Source organism: Protopterus annectens, chromosome 7.part0 (genome assembly GCF_019279795.1).
Source record: "Protopterus annectens isolate FY-2018-M chromosome 7.part0, PAN1.0, whole genome shotgun sequence".
In the NCBI taxonomy this organism is placed as follows: Eukaryota; Metazoa; Chordata; order Ceratodontiformes; family Protopteridae; genus Protopterus; species Protopterus annectens.
Window position 1 is genome coordinate 1,429,936,060 of NC_056739.1, and position 27,636 is coordinate 1,429,963,695.

The 27,636-nt window shown below is 33.8% G+C and overlaps 1 long non-coding RNA gene across 4 annotated transcripts in view; it reads left to right on the plus strand.

The window, feature by feature from the left end:
• Positions 1 to 27,636, plus strand: part of LOC122807069 — an 844,116-nt gene that overhangs the window by 587,652 nt on the left and 228,828 nt on the right. For all 4 annotated transcript variants that reach the window (XR_006365591.1, XR_006365587.1, XR_006365589.1 and 1 more), the window contains one exon: positions 20,154 to 20,222. This is a non-coding gene — a long non-coding RNA (uncharacterized LOC122807069). The remainder of the gene's footprint in view (positions 1 to 20,153; positions 20,223 to 27,636) is intronic.

Here is a 27,636-nt window from a genome sequence, read left to right on the forward strand (position 1 = left end):
TTGTCCTTTCTCCTCAGATGTACAATAACACATTTATACTGCATTGATGATCCCACTGTTCTTTTATTAAACATCTCTCAGTTTATTTTGTCACAGTTGCCATGCCTACTGTTCCATTGATCCCTATAATACATATAATATAATTGTTTGGAAGTCTACTGGATTTAACTTTATTTTGTCATATTACTGTGCCTTATTTACAGGCTTGAAGTGTTTTACACTGGCTTTTAATAGCTTTCAGTGACCCCTTATAAATATATACAAAAAGAGAGAGATGCATGTAAATATCTATATCTATATAGATATAGCTATATAGATATATAAGATTATTAATGTTCTGTATTGTGCAGTGTCATAAGATGTTGCACTGTTTTTGCAAAGCTTGCACTTCTTCAGTATCCCTTAACATAGACAGACCAAGTATCATCAAACTGCATAGTGTCACATGACGTATTCCCCATGGTATTTCTAGATCAGTAACAGATTCTAGTTTATTTCTGCACCATGCTTTTCCAGCCTTCTATTGGTAAGTACTCACAGGCAGTATATAAGCTAATATGTGTTCATTGACAGCCATTTGATATTATCGCACTTTGAATCCACATGCAATGTGTGGAAATGCTCATTAAAGTGGAGTCAGGACTGTTACACTTACTGGCTACCATTGCCAGTACTACCACCATACCTACACACGGCATAACAAATACAAGCTGAAATGCTTGAAAGATCACTTCCAAAACTTCATACATACAATAGGCATGGCACTGTACAGCCAAACCTTAGTAGCATACTAACAACCCTCCATACCACATATAGCTTCTATGACCAAGACTACCACCACACAAACAAGAGTTACCAGACAGATTTAGCCAAGCAGTTAAGAGTGCAAGTGTGGTCCACTCACCATGGTAGTTTTCTTGTTTTGGTTGACTCCATAGTTTGGCACAGCAGTGTACCACTCACAAGGATGAGCATAGATGCAACAAACGTCAGCTGCTTCTCAGATCTTACAACTGCCATATCTCCATGTCACTTATTTCTTCCTGCTCCAGATGTGATTATCACATGGAATTGTCTATGTGGCTGTGAATGACTTTTACTGTTGTCCCTTAAACTGTATGAACAGGAGCATAATGGAGATGTCTAAGTATGCATACATATTTGGAATGGAACTATTTTTTAGCAGTATCCTAAAATGTTGAGAATGATGCCACAATATAAGAGAAACATGCTTGACTTTATGAATTGGTTGAGCTGCTTGTACCACTCTGAGTTGTGCCAGTATGTATCATCTTGAAGGGAGATGGATAAAAGTCCCACCTGTTTTACCAAGGATGGCCTGTACTGATCATATCAGATCATTGGCATACAGGCTAAGGCTTTCTTTACCTCCATAATACCAATGTCAATCTATTAAAACTAACAATCTAGTAAGTGCAAATTTAAACAAAATAACTATTAACATAGCACTGATCAATGCTAGGAGCTTAAAAAAACATTCATACAAACAATAGCTTCATAAATTGGGAAAATCTGTATATTTGAGTTTTAATTGAATCCTGGTTCAACAACAGTGACAACAAAACTTCTTTAGCTGCGTTTTGTGTTTAAATGATAAATCACTTTTTATTTATTTGAGAAATATATACTTACATATATTCCAAGTAAGTGCAATAATTATTTATTATATCTATAGTCAGTATTACTTAACTCACTCCAGTGCAATATTAAACAGATAACTTAGACATTTCAATCTGTAGTGTATTTTGTTTTACTTTAAATAGGGTAGTTAATTTAACTCGGGGAGGGTATTCTTTTTGTAAATGAGTGTTGGTAAATGTCTCTGCTCTTTCTTGAATGTATTGGGAGTAGTAATATATCTGTTAGTTATGTTTATTCCTCTATTTGTATGTGTTGTTTCACTTTCCTTTGTAATCTCAAGAATTGAGCTGATGAAAAAAATTTTGTTTAGGCTACATATGTGTAGTTCTAAATAACAATAAAGTTTACTTTGACTTTGACTTTAAAACCTGGTTAGTCCACAAGTATGGATAGCAGTAATATTGGTGGCATGTCTGATTTTACCTAATACACCATAATGTCTAGACTAACTAACCAGGACAATAACCTCAAACTCTGTCTTATCCTAACATGAGTAGATGAGACCTCATAATACACCCTGGCCAACTGCAGAACCCTAATCATGACACTATAAAATCATCAAACATTTCTTGTTAGACTAGACTCCCTCTCAGTTTTACAAAATACAATCTTTTTAAAAACTTCACCCCTTTCTAAAGAGGCACACTGATGCCTTTATACATAAATAAACATGATCACCCCTTTTTTTAGTATATCATTGCAAACTCCTTTGAACAATCAGTATCCTCCCCCCACTATATGCAACTAGCGTACTTAATCTTGGCCATGTGCCAACTTTTAAGATGAAATGACACTGCTATTTTATTTACCACACAGTTACAGTGCATATAAATGACCAAACCAGACATCTTTATAGACTGCTCTAAGACCATCCCACAATGGCTCTAAAACAAATAACACCATACGTGCCCGATATTTGTACTCCTATCACAACTCTCGCACAGAGACTTATGTTCATTTTCATCCAATATACCCTGACAAATTTAGAAACAAAACCTCTCTGGGCGGACAAATCCATAAACAAGTTTTATAATAAAAAAGCTTATTGTTCTAAAGAATAGAATAAAAGCTCAGCATGCTAAAACCAAAATGGCAAGTGTTAACAAAGAACTCAGGTGGAAGATCAAATCTAGCATAGCTACTTAAAAGCTAAAAATAGTTGTGCCAGAAACCATAACCAAAAGACTTTTTTACAATACCCAGCACTGCACCAAGCATATCTCTAACTGCACTACCCACTCACTCACCCACTCAAACTATAAGAATATAGCTGACTTCTTTGAGGATAATGTCTGCAAGACAAACTGTATGAGGGCCACTTGTTCTAGGGATATGAAATGAGTCAAACATAACATGCTGGAAAGACAGATTTGTGTCCCAGAGACTGGCCCTTCTATAGAATAGGCTCCCCATTCACATTAAACAGAGTCCTTCCCTGGCCCTCTTTAAGACCAGTCTGAATCAATGGATGGAGAATCGAAAATTCACACTCAAGGTGGCATCTATATCTCTTCTGGATAGAGGAAATCTGTAAAAACTGTAAAGCCTGTAAAATATTCAAGGCATAGGCACAAACGCATGCCACCTTTCTGCCCCTAATGGCCCTATACTGGGTAAAATTGGGTTATATTGGCAAGGTTTTAAAGGCTCCTGAGCCATTAGCCTAGTAATCTCCTATGCACCTATGAACCTATAATTGCAGCTTCAGTTTGGCCCCTCTGTTGGATCTAAATTTTCTGCTGCAAAGTATCCTTTCAACCCTACCCCCCGAATCACCCATTAACAGTTGCTGAAGTGCTCTCCAATCCAAGAAAGACCAGGGGTTTAGAGTACAGATAGCATACCATGCACTTTCTTCATAAGTATGAACACTCCATCAACCCTCCTCCTTAAACTGTTCAACTACAGCCTCTCATTTGGATGTGCATAATAGCTACAGTAGCTCCCCCTCCACAATGAAGCCCTACTACTGGCACTTAGCCAACTATTGCACTATCAGCCTCTCCACCAATATTTGTAAGTTGGTGGAATGCATTTTTATGGACTGCATAAACAGGGATAAAGGGACCCTCTAATCTCAGGACCCAATACAGTTTGTCTTTGTAAAAGGTAGATCATATTTATTAAACTTTGTTGACTTCTGTGAAAGACTCAGAGGAACACTAGCTGAGGCTAACTTTATGCATACAGCTTACCTTAAATTTGCTATGATGTTTGACAATATACCTAATTCTTATGAGTAAAAAACAGCTTTAACACAAGAGGTATATCTGTAAATCACCCACTAGATTACACGTTGGTTTTCTGGGAGATATCACTGTCAGATTTAATGACACACTATCTTCCACAGTGCTTATCATCAGTGGCAAACCCGAAATTTCTGTTTTGAGAATAATTCTGTTTGTATTTATTTCTCTGATGTCAAACCTGACATTTAAGGCCTCTAGCTAATTAAGTTTATAGGTGACTGCAGTCTTGAAGCCATCTTCTTCTTTTTTAAAGACACTATGATACTCCAAGAACCCCTGTCTCAGGAAAACCCATTAACTTAGAATCATGGTCTAAAGCTGAGCACGAAAAATGTAGCATCATACATTTTGAAAAACAGGAACTCACATATACCTACCACATATGCAACTCCTCCATTAAAACAGACACTGTCATTAGAGATGTAGACACCTTCATGGATATAAAAGTCTTCTCTGATCACTACATATTGACTATCTTAAAGCGAGCCCTGTACCTCACCAAAATGATTACTAAGTATATTGACTTTTGGACAAAAGAGGTCATTATTCCCTACAACCTAGACCTTATCTGGCCTATACTGGAATACAGTTTGTCCTTCTAAACATCTAACCCATCTTGAAATATCTCCTTGCAAAAAAAAAAAAAAAGAAAAAAATGCATTATATCTATCTATTTATCTATCTATCTATATATGGGTCCACTTCTAAATCTCAAATACTGAAATCTCGAATTACAGTATTTCGAGACAGGAATGTCGACACCACATAAAATCGAAACTACAAAATAACAAAGCTTAAAATATCATATACATAAATAAAACCCAATCCTCCCCAAATAAACACAAAAACACAACATAACTCAAAGAAACTAACATGACCATATGTTGCACCATCCACACCCCCGCTACTTCTATATACCAACTCTGAGGTCACACTAACTAAAAAAAAATAAAAAAAACACAAATGTACTATTATCTGCCATATGCGCCCTTTGCAAACAACTATATTTACACTCACTCATAACACCCACACACACTAGACAAGTACTAAAATCACCACATATAACACTCACACACATACACTCTCAACTACATGCCTTAACTACCCCTAAAACTTCTCACAAAAACTAAAAATAAGCACATTTCTACCCTAAACCCTTAAAGATTAAACACCTACCTGAATCTCCATACATAAGTGAACATCAGCCTCCATAATACAAAACCTGTAAAGAGACATTACACAATAACGTACATATCACACTATACTTATAGTATATTCGGGAATCTCAGATTCGACAAAGGGCAGTTTTGAAAAACTGCACTTTCAACATTTTGGTCTTGCAATACTAAAATTTGAGATTTTAGTATTTTAAGATATGAAAGTGGTCCCATATATGTATATGTGTGTGTGTGTATATATATATATATATATATATATATATATATATATATATATATATATATATATATGGGATCCATGCAGATGTTCGAAGTTTCACTACTTCAAACCCACATCACCGGGTCCACTTGTTTGAAGTAGTGAAACTTCAAACATTGACTTCGGCAGTCACACTACAGCATGGAAAGGGAATATTCCCTTTTCTCCGCTGTAGTGCGATCTCAGAGTTGGTATATTTAAGTAGAGGGGTGTGGGGGGCACAGCCCCCGACATGGGGGGTGCAGGGGGGGCTTGGCCCCCTGCATAAACATGTTTTAATGTTTTTTTTGGGGGTTGCCCGGGGAACTAGACTTCAGCGAAAGTGCACTTTCGTTGAAGCGAACTTTCGCTGAAGTGTGGGCCTCCTGCTCTATTTCGAAGAAGTGTTCTTTCGATGTAGAGCAGTAGACCCGTATATATATATATATATATATATATATATTTATATTTATATATGTAGAAAGATGGAGATCAGATATGAGCTCCTTATGTTACCCAAAGAATCCAACTGCCCTGTATCCCTCCCCAACAAACACACACATACTGTTGAGGAAGAACTATGTATACCTGGCCTAGCTCTCTGTAAAAGAAAAGTCCTATTTGAATGCCCATACATCTATAAAACTGGTTTGAACACAGACTCAAGAACAAGGTTCCTATATTGCAGTATAAATATGACTTGTTGGTATAACTGATATCTTCCCCAAATTACTCCCAATACTTTACAACAAATTGTCACTTTCTTGAAGGCAAAGCATGTCCCTCACTATCTTCAAATGTAACTTAGACAAAGGAATGGGAAACTGCAAATTATTCCCAGGCTTAGCTACCTATCCCTAATTGATGGGATGGTAACTAATTTGGTCTGTACCAGTAGTAAGCAGTGAATAGGCTTCAAAAGGCTTAACTAAATTATTTCCCAGTGGCAAAATATGAACCTTTGTACCTTTAAACCTAAACCTACAGCATGTCTAAAACTTCTGATAAGCAATGCTGTTGTCACAGTGAAGCTTTATGGTATTTAGTGCTGCAAGTAAGCAGCAGAAAATCATTTAGGTTGAAAAGGTTAGGTAAAAAAATTCTACAGTTGTTTAACTTAGAAGATTTTATATAAATTCAAATCTAACTGTGACTTTTAGTGCCACACAATTGCCATCAAGTGTATCAGCTTGCAATAATCTTAAAACTCAGTGGCTCAGTACTAGCAGGTGTGGATGACTTAATCAAACCTGTGTCACCCAACAGCCAAAGGCCATTCTCTGCTACTGCATTGCTTTGATTCTTGGGTATTATTGTACTTGCTACTAAATTATTTTGCTTAATAAATGTACAACAATAAAAAAATGATCTGTGAAACACTGTGGGTCTGAGCAATGGATAAACATCTCACTAAATCGAACCCACCCAAGTGGGGGGCTTCACCCCCCAGCCCCTAACTATATATACCAACTTTGAGATTGCACTACAGTGGAGAAAAGGGCAAAGTTGTTTAGTTGATTATGGGTCAATGATTAGGTGTTCACTGAAATACACTTTCGGTGAACTAATATAGACCCAATGTAGCACAGAGGGACAACGGTGCACAGTGAAGTTTCATATGCGTAAGACGCACCTGATGAGGCCTATATGTGTGTGTGTTTTTCCTTTATTTGTTACTGCTAACTCACTATAGTTAGCTTATGTCATTAACATAAGAATCACTAGTGAGTGACACATCTTGAGCTGTATTTAAAAACAAAGTAAAAATGCCAGCACACATTATATATTTACATCTGTAAATTCTCAGTGCTTACCATTTGTATAAGTGCATCACTGATCCAGGATACACTCACTTCTGTGTGTATTTATTTAATTTTTAAGTTAGAAATGTTTCTTTACTTAAAAATCAATAAGTAAATGAGTAGCCGGAAGTCACATCACTCAGTTGTACCAATTTTTCCATACTTTCTGATTTGAAGCATTATATGAGTTTCCTTCATGAATTTCCAAATCAGTCCTCAGTTTCCAGAATTACAAAGAGTTCTCAGTGATGTAAAAGAATTAATCAGAATTCCTTAGCTATGAGTGTTAACACTGAAACATTTACAAACCGTTACTGTAATATCCCTCCATCCACGTAGCTCTAGGATTTGTTTAATTTGTGTTGAGTCTTGTTCATAACCATTCATCTAAAACTGAAGTAAAATATTTTATCACTTTAATTTTTTCACAATATACATCTTCTGAAGAAGGATGAAAGTGCTGTTATTAAAAGATGAAAGCACTAAAATACATGATTATGGTGTGTGACCTTTCTGAAGAGTTTTTATATATTTTTTAATTATTTATTTGTTTTTTGCTTTATCCTGAAGTAAAGGGCAAGTTTTTTTTTTTGGCTTATTGCTATAGCTACACAGTCAGAAAATGTAATACTATTTTACTATTTCTATAAACTATTGCTATTACTTTGTCTTGCCATGCATCTTTAAAAGAGAAATTACAGCAAACGGTTTATACCTCTTCAGGCACCAATGGAAAATATTTCATTTTATTTGACTTCAACTACAAGTCATTTATGGTATAACATTATCTTGACATAAAAGCATAAAATTGCCAGTTATAGACTTCCTTCTTAACCCCCGTTTATCTGCAAAAACAACACAAGAAAGGCATGCATCATCTTACTGGCAAATGTGTTGCTTTACACGTACCACCTGTATCACGGTACATCATTAACAGAACTTTAATATGAGGATATGACAGCAAAATAACAAGAATACAAGGAAAAGATTAAGATTTCATATCAAACACCACTTCAGACTTCCCCAGTCTGCACAGTGTCTTCAAAACATGCAGTGCTAAGACGAGGTGACATTTGGGCTAATACTTTAAGAACTTTATGCCAAGAAATCTGAGCAAAGCTTGACCTAATGGGGGACAGATTTTAAATATTGCTCTTATAAACTTTAAAAAAGTTGCTAGAATAACAGGGTTTGCATTAAAATGCATTTTCTGAAGGATATGATGTCTGAAACTCACACGTATATCATTTAGTGATTTAATTCCTCAGATCATCCCAGTGATTTTTCCAGAAAATTACAAATTTTATGAGGACTAGACCAAAATTGTAAGGCAAACATATGGACATTCTTCAAAAATCTGGACAGTTGAGAGAGGTATGCTTGGCTGCTAGCATGTGTTATTTGTAATTAAATGGAACGCAGTTTCCCAAGCAGATGTCACTAACTGCAGGATGAAAGAGCTCAACTAACTATTTACATGTCAATTTTCATTACTGAGAAAGAGAGCTTTGAGGCAATAAAGTAAGTCCTTTTGAAATCAGTGAAAACATGGACAATTTTTTGGCATGATTATATGTATAGAGATGGAGTTGAGCTAACTGACAACAAAGACAAGACAATGTGGAGGAGAAGAAGGTTTCAACCAGAAATACAAGATTTGTAAACTGCTATATTTGAATGAAATTATATTAAAACAAAGAAAGTGTAACTATATATAACTATCTAAACCATAACTGTGTGCATTTATGATAATGTTATTGTCAAAACTTAAAGTGAATAAAGCATTCTGTCATATTCTCATGTAATTTGTCTCATGGTGAAATATATTTTGCATCTTTCGTAATTTTTAGTGTTTTACTGAGAAATGGTATCCCACAATCAGTTATGTCAATAGATATGCGAATGTAATGCTAATTAGTTGTCCAGATGTTGGCCAAATGCACCTACATTTCATGAACAATTATCCAGATTTCAATGCCTGCAGGTTAAAGATATGGCCAAACTGAAAAGTGTCACTGATCCATGCTGCAAAGTGTCACTGATTTCTCTGCAGTGCCTTTTCATGATTCACTGGAAGGTAATGAGCAGAAAGCCTGGATATATTAAATGGGTCTACTTTAAATCAGCGGACGCTGATTTATCAACCCTTTAAAAGCAAAAGCTTGAAATCCTGAAGACATAGAACAGCGATTTTTTTCCCCAGGGAAAAAAAAAAGTCTGTTCCATTAAAAAAAAAAAAAAACAAACAAACTTCAAAACACTAAATAAAGTGGGGGGCTTCACCCCCCACACCCCCCAGTGTGAGGGCTGTGCCTCCCATACCCCCCTACTTAAATTTACCAACTCCTAGATTGCACCACAGTGGAGGAAATGCCAAAGTCCCAAAAATGGCCCAGAGATTTTTTTCCCCTGGAAAAAAAATCACTGTTCCATGTCTTCGGGATTTCAAGTTTTCGCTTTTAAAGGGTTGATAAATCACTGATTTAATATAAACCCTATTAAATAATACAATAGAGAATGTGTCTGTTGGCTTGAATCTGAAGTAACAGATCAAGATAATGTGAATTAAATATATATAGCAGGGGGTTATGAGGGTGAGGGGGGGGGGTGACTTATCTCCAGCAAAAAAGTTATGTTTTCATCTGGTTTTGTTTTGTAAATTTTTGAATATCCTGAGATTATCGATCTGTTCATGTGTAGTAGAGTAGTGGCATTTGCAAAGTTGATCTTTCAGTGTCGACTTTGTTAATGTTGACATTTAAATATTTTGATTTTTATCAATATATAATTTAAAATTTTTAAAGATGCAGGATGTTAAATACACATATACTTATAATATTCTAAGTCCATTTACTACTCAGTGAATAAAATGTACTTTACTTAAATATGCAGATAAATAAAATTAGTTATAATGTCTCAGCCTTCATATTCAGAACTGGTGCTGTAGAAACATATTTGTACAACTTAAACTGAATGAAATGATGATTCAAAGTTTTTAATTATCGAATGGAAATGCTGGAAGCACAGTATAAAAGAATTGATGGTTGGTTTCATGGTTATTATGATGATGTCTTGTAAGACAGATGAAAACGCTCAATCTTGTTATTAAAATCCTTGATTTTACCATTTTGGATCCTCAATGGCATTATTTCTATATAGTTCTTGGTTTATACTAATTACTGTGCACCATTACTAAAGTTTTACAGAACATCGCTCATTTTACTTCGTATTTTTGCAGTGTACTTTGTAAGATTTCTTTTCCCACTGGTAAATCACAGTGGCCTAAAGTCAATAAGTAATATTAGACATAGAATTTTCACACATTTTATTGATGCAAACCCTATTGCTTATAACATCGGGGATATTACTTCATAATTTTCCATGGCCTTTGTAGCATTTCTTTTTTCTTCTGATAAATCTGAATGGATTAAAGTAACTTGTGATGCCAGACATAAAATTTTATACTTGTTATTGTTCAGAAAGTCATGTTGATGCAAACCTCATTGCTCTATTGATATCTAAGAGAAATGTTTAAAAATGATTTTGATTTCTTTGTCCACCATTACTTTTGGTTTGCCAATGAATCTTGAGCAAATATTTTGATATGACTAAAATACTATGATTAGTTAACAAGCCATTAAATGTGGGAGACTGTGGGCTGGCTTTGGATGAAAGAATGATATTTTGTAAGGGAAATTTTGAAATACTACTACTATTACTATTACTACTACTAATAATAATAATTATTATTAGTATTGTTGTGGCAGACCGCCAGATATAGTATTGAACTGTAAATTGCAGTTTCTAAATAAGGGGGTGGGCTGGTTGTGGTTGAAATAAACGTTTTCTCTATTTAAAATCTGATTTCATTTGTGTGAAATATGTTGAACTGTTCACTGGCTAGTTACTTTTTATGTCTACAATAGCTTATACTATCCATGACTTTGCTTCTGTGGTCTTTTAGTAACTCATGTAAGACTGCAGTCACAAAATGGGTGGGTGGAATTTGCTGGCTGTGAATGAAATCCAACTTGCCCTTCTGTCATTTGCTCATTTTCAAGTCTGGCTCTTCATGACTACTTTGCATTTATATGAAATGTACGGAGATACCTATCTTCTGACATCTGCTTTTGTGAAACAAAAGTGAAACTCTCCCTCACTGGACACAATACTTTTAACTCCATTTCATATTTTTCATCTAATATTTGTGTTTTTTCTAGCAAATCATTGAGGTTTGCAAGTACTAAATGACAGACATTTCACATTTAAGATTTTCTGTTTTTCAGAAATGTCTGAGCAATATTTAAAATTGGTCACAGATTCTGAGCCTTTGTCTTTCATTATTATTTGGCTTTGTCCCTGATTTATATGCTAGATGGTAGAGAGGTATTATTACTATTTTAATCACAATCAGATGAGGTGTACACAGCAATGTGACTGTAACTACTGTTTGACTGCAGAGTTTGTCAGTGAATGAAAATAACTTAATCTCGTGTATGATATTTTTAAAGTCTGGCTTTGTTTGTGTACTGTACATGTGTGTAGAATAAATTGAAATGCTTTAGCCACTGTGTGAATGTGTCAAACCAACTTGAAATACATTGCATCCATAATTACTTATGATTTTTGACAACAATTATTTCTACTACAGTCAGACATCTAAGGTAAATATATCAACTGCAGGACTATAATTACTGAGTATGGGTGTGGTCTGTAAATGAGAATGGTTGATTGCGGTAATCAAGTTAAACACTGATTAGTCTGACTTTGCAGGACTGTATATGTATAAAGCAAAGTGGAATAATTTGCTATAACCTTTTTCTTTTATCAAAATGGTATATTAAAGGTGTACACATTCAAGTAGGTATAACTAATGGGAACAGATATATGTGGATTATTATGACAACAGAACAAAAACTTTTAAACCAGAAAATAAGTACAAAATCACTTGAATATTTATGCATGCTCAACAAGTAATCCAAAAGAACATGAGCATTTATGTGTGTCCTATCCACCTCCCCAAAAAATAATGTTTAGGTTGAAGTTTTGAAAATTACTAAATAGCTTAAGGTATATTTACTCAGTCAGTGTCTGGAGTCATTTACATTTCAAGCAAATGAAGCAATATGGTGATGGTAAAGCTTCCTTTGTTGGTATTCTAGCACGTCATAATATATAATTCCCACTGTCTCAGATTGCTTTGCTTGGCTGTGCTGAATGGTACCTGACTCTATATATCCATTCACTTCAAAGGATGGATCTCAGCTGCGATTATGCATAAGTGTTATAAAGCTTTTTTGTGCATGTGTGTCCGCATATATATGTATATATGTGTGTGTGTGTGTGTGTGTGTGTGTGTGTGTGTGTGTGTGTGTGTATATATATATATATATATGTGTGTGTGTGTGTGTGTGTGTGTGTGTGTGTGTGCGTGCATATCTATATGTGTGAGAGTATGTGTGCTAATGTTAGGCAGTGCCTGTACAACCATATGGCATGAGCTGGTTGGGGGTTACAATACAGTGGTTAATCATATCTCTGCAGATTGTGATTCAGAAACATGATAATGAGTTCTTGCTCTGGCCAACTTTGTCATGTCTCTGATTTTCAGATTATTGACATCATGGTATTGGGCAGCATAATATTGCCCAATTAGGGCTGGCAGGGATAATATTTCTGAATACCATCTATAATTTCATAATCTTTACAATATCTGGAATATTATTTTGAGTGCTGCTGTAATACATCTTTGAAATTCTTTTTTATTTATTTTCAATAACCGTCATATATAAAGAATAGGTAATAAATAAAAAATAATAGAAAATAAGAAAAATATATAAAATTAAAAGGAGAAATAAAGAAAAGAAAAGAAAGAAAAAGCAAATCATAAAAACTGGATCTTAACAAACACATGTTTATCATTAAAAGGAATGAAAAGGACCCACATTCTTATTCACACAAATTATATGCCACAATGCATTTCCAGTATAAAACATTCCCATCCAATGTTGCCAACTCAGGTAAAGGTGATTTCTTCCAATTATCCAAAATAAATATTATTAGTAACCATGCTAGCTATCTTAATTTTCATTCTTTTTATATATAATAGTTTCTACCATATTCACTAGCAATATTTGTGGATCTAAAGCTACATTATTCTCTAATAAGGATGCAATTGAAATATATACACTGCTACAAAATGTATGCTTCTATGGGCATGATCACAAACAATACCACAAATCAACACAATCCTCTAAACAAAATCAACATTTGTCATCTGTTTTTACATTCGTAATAATATATGTGGTATGTAATAAATAGCATAAACCATTTTATACTGGATTGAAGCATCCCTAACTGATTTATATAAATTTATGACCTATATAAGCTATTATTTCAAATAGCATTTTCTTACTTAGTTTTGGTAAATAATTCCCATTTAATCTTTTAAGGAAAATATGGAATGACTGTTAATAAGGACAGTGTTTTATATATCAAAGCAATATGCTTCTTTTTGCCCCTATTGAGAATTTTTTCTCAAACAATGGATTTGTTTGAATAAAATATAATATTTTATTATGGAGATTATTTATATTTATATACCCCTCCTCTAATATGCTTAGATATTATCATGAAGTATTACTAAATCACCTGTATAAAATCTTGTACTGGGAAAAAGGTCCAGAATTTTGGGATTTTCCTAAAGAATTTCAAAGCATTTAACCAATTCATTGAATTACATTTTGCATGGCTTAAAATGCTAGTTAATGAAAGTTAGTTGAAGTTATACTAAATTGATTCTGAAGGTTCTGTAATATCCACTTGTTATAAAGGTCAATCAATTCACCGATAGCATTATATAAATACGTTCTATTATATTGAAGATTTAATATCTTAATCAATGTATTAAAGAAAGAATAAACAGAAATGTACTTATAAATATCTGGTAACTTAAGATCACCCTACTGAATTGTGGCAGTTACTATTTTCCACAGGACTTTTGGACTACCAACCCCCCCCCCCTTAAAATTTTTGTAAAGAACCACTGAATTTTATTGTATCAAAAAATATTTGGAGGTGTTGAAGTATTTTGCAACACAAATAAACATAAAGGAATAGTAATTATCTTTGTAATATTCAACTAACCAACCGAAGAGAAACTACTTTATCCAGCTCATACAATTTTGAAGCAATCTTTTCATACACATTATTACTTGATACATTATATGATCTATCATAGGAGTTTAGTATTATATACCTAGAAAGATAAAGTATTGAACATCTTACATTTCATATATTAGTGGCACAGCTTTGATATCCCCTCAGACAAACTGAAGGAAATCTCATTTGTTCAGATTTGTCATAATTAATAACATAACCAACTATATTTTCTGCTTTAAAAACACATGGTGTAATTTTTAATATCCTCGTAAAATCTGGCAATCACCACTAAATCATCTGCATATGCAATATTATTTATATGAAAGCTCCTATAATGAAATCCTGAAACATTATTAATCTTTAATAGCAGTGGATTAATATCTGAGACAAATAAAGAAGCAGAAGGTGGACAACCCAGTCTCTTCACCATTCACTCTAATTTGTGCCTGTATCTCCTTATATAAAGTTTTAATCACCATATAAACTTCATCCAACAATTTATAATATTATTTTCACTGCTCAGTATATCAAACGCTTTCATAGCATCTAATTTCAATAGAGCAACCACTCAGACTGAAAACGTTTCTATATTAAAAATAATAGCTTGCAGTAATTTACTTGCGTCATACATTGATTTTCCTGGACAAAATACAAATTGAGAATTGTATCTAATGGAAACATCTTTTTATTGATTGATCTGGAAATTATTCAGTAGTCAATATTCCATTTCAAAGTGAGCCTGTAATGCTCTAGATGAGTTCCATCTTCTCCATCTTTGTTAATTAAAATGATTTATGTCATTTGCATAGAAGGTGGTACTTACCAACATAGAATCGTCATAAACTTATACAACTCAAATAATAATCCTTAAACAATCCTTAAAATTATATTCAATTTTGCTAGAAAACCATGCCATGGAACAGGCCCTATATTCCTTCTAAGAACTAAAATGTTGTCATTACTATCATGTACTGTTATTTATATTTAGTCAAAGTTCACTCTAGCAGTATCAGAAAACCAACTTTTAATTATATTCTGACCTTTTATTCATTTTTATTAAAAACTGAGTGGAAATAATCTGCAAACAATTTCATGATCTTCACTTGTGTTGAATATATTTCATTATTAGTGTTTTTTAAATGTACAGTAGAATTTAAAAAAAATGTCTTTATGCCCTAGGACAACAGCATTTTTCCCTATGTCTTCATTATATAAAAAATACATTTTAAAACTTTCACCTCCTGTTAATTTATAAATGTAATTTTCTAGGTCAGTTTTTTCTTTCATCACCTTATTCCAGATGACTGTTTATTTTTTGTAGTTAATATCAATCATTAAAAAAATAATAAATTTTCACTCATAGTTATCATTTAAGGCACAGTTTTCTTTCCTTCTTTCACCAAGCTAACTTTCTTCCATATATACAAATGATTTAAAAACATTCCACTTATACCTAAATGAAACTGTGGTTAAATCATTATTTTCTCCAAAAACTTCAATTTGTGCTTTTATTGTTTTACAAAATCCAGGAATATTAAACCAATCAGCACTCATTGACCATGTTTAATATGATAGGTGCATTTCTTGGGTAAAGAGGATCAATCCATTTTAGGGTCCAGTACTGCATTCAAATCACCTTCAATTACAAGTGACAAATTACTCAGTTTCTATAGAACATCACTAAGAAGGGACCATGAAATGAAACTATTGGATATTGTATCTCTTCATCTTTAAGAGTATTTGCTAAAATTTTATTTTTATTTATTTATTTTACATTTGTTAACCGGGCTAGTCTAGCTGGATATATTTCCATTTTCAGTAGAGGCCCGGGGAGAAAAGCTCCAGCAAAATAAAAAAAATAAAATATTAAAAATGTTGTTACGTGGTAAATAAAAGGATTTAAAAAAGTAAAACTAGGAATAATAACATTCTGAAGATATTTGCACTTGAAAGAGTGACAAAAATGTAGCACAGTACGATTCATAAGGAATTTTACACATCAAAAGAAGAAAGAAAGATTTTAGCAGTATGTTGATTAGAGTTCAAACATTAATAGCCTTGCTTGCACGAATTAGTTTTAAAATGTTAGTAAGTTTATTTGGAAGAGGAAGTATCAGTAGTGAAAGTAGCTGGTTAGTCGGGGTTGCTACAAGGGCATAACCAGTGTGTTTTGAGGTGTTTTTTGAGTTTTTGTTAAAGCAGAGGCAGGGAAGAGAGTTGAGTTAGTTCAATGGGTAGCTGGTTCTAGTTTTTACCCACTGTGTTAGTAAACAGGGAGTCACCAGCCATGTTGTTAGACTTGGTTACGCTAGCGAGGAGTTTGCTAGAAGAACGTAGGGAATTCACATTTTTATAGGGGACCTTTAAGTCCATGTTCATGATCATGAACAATTGCAGTATAAAATGTTTTAATAATTATCACCCCAGCAGACTTATTAGTATGATAATTATTCATTATAGCTTTAACCCATTTGCATTTCTTTAAAATATTCACACCTCATTGCTTATATGCATTTCTTGCAATAAAAATACATTTTCAGTACAACACTTTAAATGATGCAAAACACATTTTAATTTAGAAAAACGATGGCTGCCATTAATATCAAGAGTATGTCAACTGGCGTATTCATAAATTGTACATACCTTTGGATGGATGTCTATTAAGATTGTCTCAAAGGACTGTGATAAGATCCATCCAGCATACTCATGAAAAGCAAGAATCAAAAGGGCATGATAAAAGAAATAGAAGGTCAAATACCATAAAGCTAAAAGGAAAATGCTATACAATATACATCCTGTCCAAAGATGGTGAGTCATTTGTAAGATAACCAGCAAAGGCAGTTATGTTAATGCCAAGAGTGATAGTTCATACTTAGTTTCCATCTCATTATTAGATACTGAAACAAAGGAAACAATCTTGGGGAGGAGAGGCTTCCTTTGGTAAGGATTCCAATATGTCATAATGTAGAATTTGCCCACTGTCTTTGAGTGCTATGCAGGATTGCTGGGAATGATACCTGAATCTGTATATCCATTCACTTCAATATAATGATCTGGTCTGTTGGCACAACTATAAGTACTGCAAATGTGTTTCTGTGTGTGAGTGTGTGTGGGAGGGTCTAGGTGGCTAACATTTTCCCCACAATTTCAGATTTTTGGAAGGTTTTGTAGCCTTTTGTTTTTCATTACATAGCCTTGTCAGTTCATTTATATATTTATTCATTCATTCATTCATTTACTTAATTGTTTTTAAAGAGTTGCACTATTGTTTTCCTATATTTCTGCACTATGCATTTTGATATCCACTAGGTATAGGAAGTAGGCCATGTGTTAAGTAAATTTAGATGCAGGGGAGATTTGCTTGTGAGTTGTATTGAGGTTTATATTTGGGACAATTATTGTGGACAGGTAATTCATTAACAATTAACAACTGACAGTTGGGTTGGTCAGAGTTCTTAAAATATTTGAAGTGCATAAGAAGATTTTCTGTGTGATGTGTTTGTTAGGTGCTGAATGGATTAGGTAAATGGAATATTTTATGTATTTATTTTTTATTTTATTTTACATTTATTTTACATTTGTTGACCAGGATAGTCTAACTGGATACATGTCCATTTTTAGTTTAGGCCCGGGGAGAAAAGCTCCAGGAAAACATGCAGAAATTAAAAAAATAACAAAAAAAAGTAGCCATTGTTTCAAAAATGAATTAAAAACTCGAAAATATATATATATATATTTTTTTTTCCAAAAGATGTGCATAATTATACTACTCACAGTGACAATAATAATATTTAAGTAACATAGATTTATAAGCAGAACATAGTATATAGAGGCATTATAGGGAGGATTGTAGTGTATGTAGTCTGAAAAAGAGAGTTAAGGATAAAAGTTAGTCAGGGTTGGTACAGGAGCATAACCAGTGGTTATTGAGATATAGTTTTAGATTCCTTTTAAAAAGTGGCAGAGAGGTCTGAGATGTATGGTCATGTGGTAGTTGATTCTATACTTTTCCAACAGAGTTAGAGAACAAGGAGTCACCTGCTGAGTTTTTTGATTAGGTAGTATTAATCAACAGTTTGTTTGAGGAGCATAGAATCTTGAGATTATTATATGGTATAATGAGGGTAGAGAGTATTGGAGCATTGCTGGGTTGATACAGGGTTTTATGGGCTATTGTAAGTTGGTGAAATCGAAGCTGGTTAAGAAATTCTAACCAGCCTAGTTGTTTTAGATTCATACAGTGGTGAGTTCTGAAAGGAGAGCTTGTAGCAAATCTAGCAATATTATTATATGTTATAGCTAGTTTGCTGAGGTTATTTTTAGAGAGGTTGTTGTCTATGAGAGAAACATAGAATAGGGTTGAGATTAAATGGGTTCTGGCTATAGTGGTCCTAGCTGCTGGTGTAAGAAAAGGTTTGATTCTGTAGAGGGATCCTAGTTTTCTGTTAACTGATTTTATTGTGGTATTTTTGTGAGTATCAAAGTTTAGGTTATTGTCAATTGTAATTCCTAAGAGTTTGATGGTAGGGTCAGGAGAAATAAGAGCACCATTGTTGGATGTGAGAGTGATATGTAGAGGGGTAGACTTTTGGGTAGGTGTGAAGAGTAATAGTTTATTTTTTGGGGGTTGAGAAGGAGACAGTGGTCAGAGAACCATTGTTCTACAGTGTTGAAAGCTTTTTGTGTAAGAGACTAAAGTTCGGCCTGGGATGCGGCTGAACAGATTATAGTAGAGTCATCTGCATATTGAATGCAGGTAGAGAGTGGAATGGCTAGATGAAGGTCATTGATATAAATGGAAAACAGGAGTGGGCCTAGTATGGAGCCCTGTGGAACACCTAGTGAGATAGGAAGGTGATTTGATAGTTTATTTTGCCAGAGTACAGCCTGTTGTCTGTTTTCTAGGTAAGATGTGAACCAATTCATAGATAGAGGGTCAAGTGAAAGTGACTTCAGTATGTGTAGAAGGAGTTGGTGATTAACCATGTCGAAGGCTTTAGATAAATCAACAAAGAATGCAGAAGAAAGAATATTATTGTTGCGTTTTTTTGTTGATACAGTTAGTGAAGTTGCTCCACATCTTTACTGGAATATCTGTCATTTTCAACTTTTTTTTTTAACATTTTCCCTTTTCTACTAGTTTGTTCATTTTCATATGATATCCATCTATCTATCTATCTATCTATCTATCTATCTATCTATCTATCTATCTATATCTATCTATATAGAAAGAGAGCAAGAGAGATACATATTTGGATATGTGTAGGTATGGAGTATATATGGCAGAACCAGTACCATAGGAGGTGCAGTGGGGTGGGTGTCCATTGTACCTATGTATACAACAACTGATGTTTTTTTTTTTCATTATTACAATTTGCAATTTTGTGTTTTGTAATACATGAATTATGTATATGGTAAATGTTATATGTTCTAGTTAAGATGTATTGTGTCTTATCTAAGAGAGATATGACATTTTATTATATTTCAAGATAATATATATATATATATATATATATATATACATAAATGTATTTTTAATGTAAGAAGTACTGGTCTGCTATTACTGGTACTCCCTGAGTTGAACGGGTAAGTTGGAATACTTAACGGAAATGTCTCATTGCTGTAATGCAATTGTTGCTGTGCTTGCTAGATTGACTTTGTGTGTGTGTGTGTGTGTGTGTGTGTGTGTGTGTGTGTGTGTGTGTGTGTGTGGTTTGGCAGTTCTTTCTCTACAGATTTGGATAGGTGTTTAATTCCTTAAACATTTTTGACTGAGGCAGTTTTTTTGTTCCTAGGTTTTCCTGTTTGATGTGCATTTTTAATTTTGATTATCAGATGTTTCTTTTTTTTGTTTGTTTTGCAGGGTGACCTTTCTTTCAAGCTTAAACAGCATTACAGACGATTGTTTTGTGTGACTTTCAAAAGTGATTAGGTAAGCATACTAATTGTTATTTAGACAGTTACATGTGGTTTTATTATGCTGTATTTCATAATATTAGAAGAGCAACATTCATTTGATTGCATCAGCTGATGAGGACTTCAACAACTGCAAGTTCTAAATGGGTCAATGCTTAGATCTTTTTTAAAATATTGATGGGTGTAGCATTTTTTTTTTACTTTTTGTAGATTTTGGGTTAGAAATATTTTAGTAATGCTAGAATGTGCTTTTTTAACTTGTTTGGAATATAATTCATGCAAAGTATTGGCAGCCATATGACACAGGTAGTGTAGTTATAGAAGTATGAAGAAACTACACTCGTAATAAAAGCTTGTTTTATGACTAATGAAGTAATAAGCAAACTACCTCGTATTCCCTCACTGCTATTGGGATCTATCCTTAGACAGATAAAGTCTAATTATTGTAATGCAATACGTAGATTACTATAGCAAGAGCTATAGCTATACTTGTGTGTGTATGTATAAATGCTATCAGGAATGCTATGCATATGTAAGGATCCCTAAATAGCTAATTTCTCAAAGAATCTAGTTCTCTTTGAGAGGTATGTAGAACAGCAATAGGTGTTCAAAGAAGAAATAACTTGTACAGCAAAAAATCCCTGTCTACTTACCACATTTAGGCAGGTTTAGTTTAGATATTATCTCTGTTGAATCTCTTTTATATAAGTTAACTGCAGCAATGTTCATCTGATTGTTCTGTTTCTTATATGAGACTAGGAGTGCTGTTCATAAACATTATGCACTGTGATGTATGGTGGGTGTAATAAAAAAAGGTGCACCAAAGCCTACATAGTTCATAAACTGTTTACAGATGCAAATAAGGATTATATGCAATTCAAAGGCATCTCACCAGTGGTGTATGGGCTGGTCATATCTGTACATGTTATGGAACAATAACCACATGTATATAGTTGGTGTATTGCCTACAACTGCAGCAGTTTCCTCCATTACATGGTAGAAAAATGCCTAGTAGCAGTTGGGTTCCTTCTAATGTAGACAGTATTGCTACCTCCAGGAGTTGGAACTGATGAGTACCACATCAGGGAACTTATGGCCTGGATCTTTTATTATATTATTTTATTTATTTTTTTCCCTTCATCTTTACCTTGAGGACTTGCTGGATCAGGAAATAACACCAGGCACTGGATGAGCAAGTGATGGAAACAGATGGCCATGACCTTTTTTTTTATTTGCATCTTAGTCTTGAGGACTTACCAGATCATGGAATGATACCAAGCTCTGGACGTGAAAGCTGTGGCTCTAAGTTATGGTCTCAAACAGGCAGAAAGACAAACTTGTTAAGCACCTTCATGATGTCATTAAGATGCATATCAAGCTTTTGTAAGCACCCTTTACTGCAGATAAGCTCTGCTCTTCAAGAGAACATTAACAGTGGTCAGCAAATATGGCAGGAACATTTTCTTTCTCTTCTTTGAAAAGGTCTGAATGATGTGAATGAGTTCTTCTTGGACTTCTGTGGCGGGCATTATCTATGTTACAGTGGAGTATTACAGCTTTCAAAGCTGTAAAATACTAAGTACTATTAAATTTTTGTGTCAGCTTTTGTAATACATTGGAACAGGTAAAACTCTGTGTACTACAAAGAATTATGATAGACTATCTCTGATAATAACCCAGATTGTTAGCTACTGTTGATAGGGATGTAATGAATTTCATTTTCGTGACATTCATTTCTAACAAGCTGGTTATGATCAGAGAACTGATTATAATGCACATTATATTTTCTGCAACTCCAGAACTTAGTATATTCATACAAGTATAGGAGAAGTAATATCACACTGAAGAAAACAGGTAAATGTGCCAATTTTAAATAAACATCTGAATAAAAAAAAAATAATATATATATATATATATATATTTATATATATATATATATATATATATATATATATATATATATATATATATATATATATATATATATATATATATATAAACATTATGCAATAAAAGCCATTACTTCTGACATATTTTTAAGGCTATATGATCTAAACAAAACAAGAGTGACAGTACAGCATACATGTTGCTCAATGAAGATAGATAGAATGTCATGACACTCATGTACCTAAGAAGTATTAAATGTATGAACTCAGTAAACTCTATCTTCTACTTATTGTTCCATTCATAATTATCTGCATGCAAAATGTATTTTGTTTTGGAAAGAATTCTACAAAATGAAGACAGAAATACCTAAAAAAATATTGTAGTTATTCTTGTCTTAAACATCATTAATGCAAATTACTTGGAATACATTTACAATCTTCACATCAAATTATGATTTTATATTAAAATATGTCATTCGACATCTAATTTTGTGATTTGCACTGAAAAGCAATCTTCTTCATGCTGTGTCTCATCCAATACAAAAACAAAGCAATTAACCCCTCTAGTTTACAATCTGACGTGTCATTTCTTTCCTACTGCTTTCAGTTATTTATTCAGTTGCTGTGTTTTGCATGTAACACAGATGAAGAACAGAATAAGAAGTAAAATGATTGTAGCACATGACTTTTGGTGATTTACCCATAATGTTTATGCATTTTAATCTATTAGAATGTCTATGAATAATAATGTACGAGTTTTAGCCTACCGATCTGCATCAAAGTGTCTGCATGTTGCAGATATGTTTCTTTCCTTAATTATTAGAAACAGACATTACCATATTCTATTTAACTTAGTCTCTTTGAGATAGCAATACTAGGAAGGTCTGACAAGTTCATATTTCTAGTGTTTAAAATTGGAGTGCATTTTGAAAAACAAACACAGTTAAAAAAGAAAAACAAAAAGATAACCAGTGATGTCTTTGAAAAAGAATATTTGAATTTCCCGTTGTATAAAGTATATAAACAGCTAAGTTATTCATGTATAATCGCTCACATTTGCATACAGTCATTTGTACTTTACTGAAAAGTGCAGGTGTTTACATTGATTCTTAAATATATTTTGACAACTTCAAAAAAATCATGCATGAATGGAAAAACAAAAAAGGAAACATACTATTTATTAAAAATAAAATCAGAATCAGAAAATAATTTTAGAATAAGGGACTAGGATAACAACACACTATAATTTTTAACCATATTTTGATAAAATCATATTTCCTTTTTGTGACATTTTTTATAAAGATGTGACATTTCATTGTATACTTTTTGTTATTGTAGTGCAAGGTTATGCTCATATAATGACCTATTTATTCAAACTGTTTGGCTGGTGCAATATCACTATCATAGCTTTGTGAGAGAGCAGCATTTTTATTTTTATCATTATTATTATTATTATTAGTATTATTACTTCTTTTCATCTTAGAAATAAATGCCTCTACAATTTGTTTCCTTAAATATTATCAGAATAGCTTTTAATTTTGCAATTTTTTTTAGCTTTACAGATCTGTGTTTAACTCACAAAGAGTATGCTTAGTTAAGCATGCTAATTTAATATTACAAAAATATTTGGCACAAACAGGTTTCTGTGCTTTGCACTGCAATTCTATTTATTCACACACAGTTTGTCAGCTATAGTTTACTCAAGCCTTTAGGTAAAATTGTTGAAGGACTGGATAGTGGCTACTTGACAGCTTTGATCATAATGACACAGCAGTTTAGGCAAAGATACATGTGAGAATTGGGGAAAGGCAGGCTGCTTTTATGCAAACACCTCAACATAACACTGTGTATTCTGACGTGTTGATTAGAGGTAAGGTTTTAGAAGCATAATCAAATAATTTCAGAGATGAAGGTCTCAATACTTGTAAAAAAATAAGTGAGGAAGAGAAGGACCATTAATACCATGGGTATTTGTTGTTTACACAGTAAAAAGTTTGTAGCAAAAATTTGTCTTTTACATGAACATAGTTTTAGTGCTGATTTAATGCTTAGGTTTGAATTTAACTCTGGGCATATCTAAATCATCTCACTTACAACTTACAGCCATTGTTTATTAATGATGTTAAAAGGCAAATCAAATGCAGAGAGTGAGAGACAGAGTAATATATATGCATATCAGAGCTGTTGAAGACTGGGGGGGGGGTTGGAAGGTGAGAGGGGCATTTATTGATGTAAAAAGGGCAATTTTTTAAAACTATTTACTACCACAATATAGATTCACTTGGAGGACATTTTAAGCTTAGCCAATTTCCCTTTTGGTGTTTGAATTAACATTTCCTGATTGGCTTACCCTATCCCATGGTTGATAATTGTATATTAGCCCTAGTGAGAATAACTGTGATCATACCATAGGTAACTTGGGGGGACCCATGTAAGGGATGCAACATTTAGAAACTGCCTCTATCCATTAGTGGCACAAAGGGCAATCTTGAAGTATATTTTCTATTACCCATCCTTACATCCTAGTTGCATTTGAATATGGACAGGGATGAGCTTTGTTTTACTTGAATGGATAATCTGTTTTGCCTCTGTGATATATATCCATCTCTCCACAACTTTCAGTTTAGATACTTGGGCTGAATATTTCTGATGCCATTTGACTTACTGATGTTCAATAGGTCCATTTGTATTAGGTCAGAGGATGCTTTGTATGCCAGATACAGGTCACATCTAAGCACTCTGTTGGATACTGAGTATAGTGATAAATATTTGATGAGTTCCATGCAAGACCTATTGTTTAAGACTTGTATCCTTTTAGTAAGGTATCTCTGTGGGTATTCCAATTGTTGCATGGGTCTGGACACATACATGCCAAAGTTGTCATTATACAAAATGATTGACCTAATGAGGGCTTTGTAAAGTGGGACAATGACATTTCTAGATCTAGTCAAAATCAATTTGTTTATAAGCTGTGCAATATAAAAAGACTTTATGACTCTCGGTACATGTTGGTCAAAAGTTAGTATATCTGTACATACAAGTTCCCAAATGCCAAACAACTGGGTCGGATCTCAGGGGGTATTGCCAATTTGGCATTTTCCTGGAATAGATGACTTCCCAAAGGATACGATAATGTGTTTTTTGGAGTTTAGTTTCAATTCATGATTCTGGCACCAGTTATTGTATTAAAATATATTTCTTGTATAATACAGCACACTTGTTAGAGTGTGTTTTAAATTTATTGTTTTGAACATTTTTCCAGTAAGCAATGAAACAAAATTTGTGAACCAATAATGACAAAACTGCCCAATTCAGAATATTTCCATCATAAAAGTCTACTCAAACTTCTGTCAAACAAGAAAATGTCAGGTGTAAAAAAATAAGGGTTTCTTTCCTTTATTGTCATACACAGAACAAAAGTGCTTATTATTTTTTTTACAATTGACACATTCCAACTTCTGATCATTTTATAGTAAATAGCAGTGGAAAATACCAGAGCTAGAAAATGGCTAAATGGTGCCATAGGCAGGGTAATAGATTGGGCCCCCCAGAGCAACCCGTACTGCAGGATCATCCCCTCCTGCAGCAACCTCCTACTGCTCTGGCAGCATCCCTCTCCCCAGCCACTCCAGTCTTCCATTACTTTGCTATTTCTCCTCAGTTACCATAAACATCATTTAATCATGTCAGTGTGCATACTGTTTTCTTATTTACTTCTACAATGACTACAGATATTGAAATAAAGTAGCACAAACATTGATAGCCATTTGCTTAACAAACAGTACAGACTCACAATGAAAACAGACTTAGCGTGAGCAGTAAACTTCTCTGCCCTTGAAATGCACATTCACTGAAATGGCATGAAAATGCACATTCATTTTGCATTTGGCCAGTGGAGAACTAAGCTTACTTCTGGGCTGTTTTCAAACCATAGTCTCCTTACACATTTTTAGGGTCATGCATACATGTATCCATTCTTTGATTCACTTTCCTGATTGTATTACATTATAGTTATTGTATAGTACAGCACAATTGTTAGAGCATGTTTAAAATTTATTGTTTTGAACATTTTTCTAGTAAGCAATGAAACAAAATTTGTGAACCAATAATGACAAAACTGCCCAGCTCAAAACATTTCCATTATAAAAGTCTACTCAAACTTCTGTCATTACAGTCCACCAATATCATTAAATATGGACAATTTCTGCAGAAGTAAAAGACATCTAAATAATTCCACATTAAAGGGGTTTGTTACTAATGAAAAGGTTGCTGCTAGCAAACAATTCTATATTTCATTGTTTCATCTGCAAAGAAAGTGCCTACTGCCTTTGAAGAATTGCCTATATTACATTAAAAAAGATAAGGTAGTAATATTGCAATATAGAATGGATGGCAAACTGATAATAGGTTCATAGTTACTAGATAACTCCTCGAAAGGAGGACAGTCAGAGGACTGCAGCATCCACTTCCTTTAAACTACAACACAATACAATATCAGCAATCCATCTGCATACTGTGGGAGTAGAACACACAGCCTTCTGCATCAAACACAAGTATATTATCTGTTGTGCTGCTAACAATGGAAACAGGCTTAGCATAATCAGCACTAAACTTCTCTTCCCCTGAAGCTCTCAGCGCCTTGTAAAATCCACATGACACTTGGCTAAATCTCTCAACTTTGCAGCACAAGAAATCTGGAAAAAGCCAAAATTTATTGGGGGGGGGAGGACAAAGGTCCAAAACCAGGGACACATTTTAAATATTGCTTGTATAATCTTAGAAAGCTGCTAGAATAAAGTGGTTTGTGTTACCATGTGTTTCCTAAAAGATAAGAAGACTGAAACTTAAAGGGCTATCATTATTTAGTGAATTCAGTTCTCATTGATTTGCCAGAAAACCACACATTTTAAGAGGAATGGACCAAAAATATGAACCAAATATTCTGTGAAAATCTGGACAGTTGAAAGCTATGTACTCAATTCCTTGAATCACAAGTGGTGGTATGGATAGAGAACTCAGGCTATTGTACCTTGTACCTAAGGTATAGAGTTTGAATCTGAATAACACTATGATCGCTTACAAGCAACAACCCCCCTTGGGCAGCAGAAAAGTAATGTGATTGAGCAAACTCTCCTGTACCGTAATGTATTTTAAAATTGTGCTGGTGGTAGGAATGCACATAAGCACAGACATATGGGATCGTTCTAAAGAAGAACAATTCATAGTTCCTCCTTAAAGAAGATGCTGCCACCATGGCCTTGCAAGTGTAAAAGTGGGGGGTGCTCCTCCCCCCTCATCCTATGGTTCTGGCACCCTTGTTGCATATACAGACACACACACACACACACACACACACACACACACACACACACACACACACACACACACATAAAGAGAGAGGGGGTGCAGTACTTTTTTAATAATTTCTTTATGATGCTTGTAGTTCTCTTATGAAGGTAATACAGATGAAATCTGTGGCTAGCACAGTGCACTACATAGATTCTAACACAAACCACATGCAGTGTATTAAAATGTTAGTGGAAC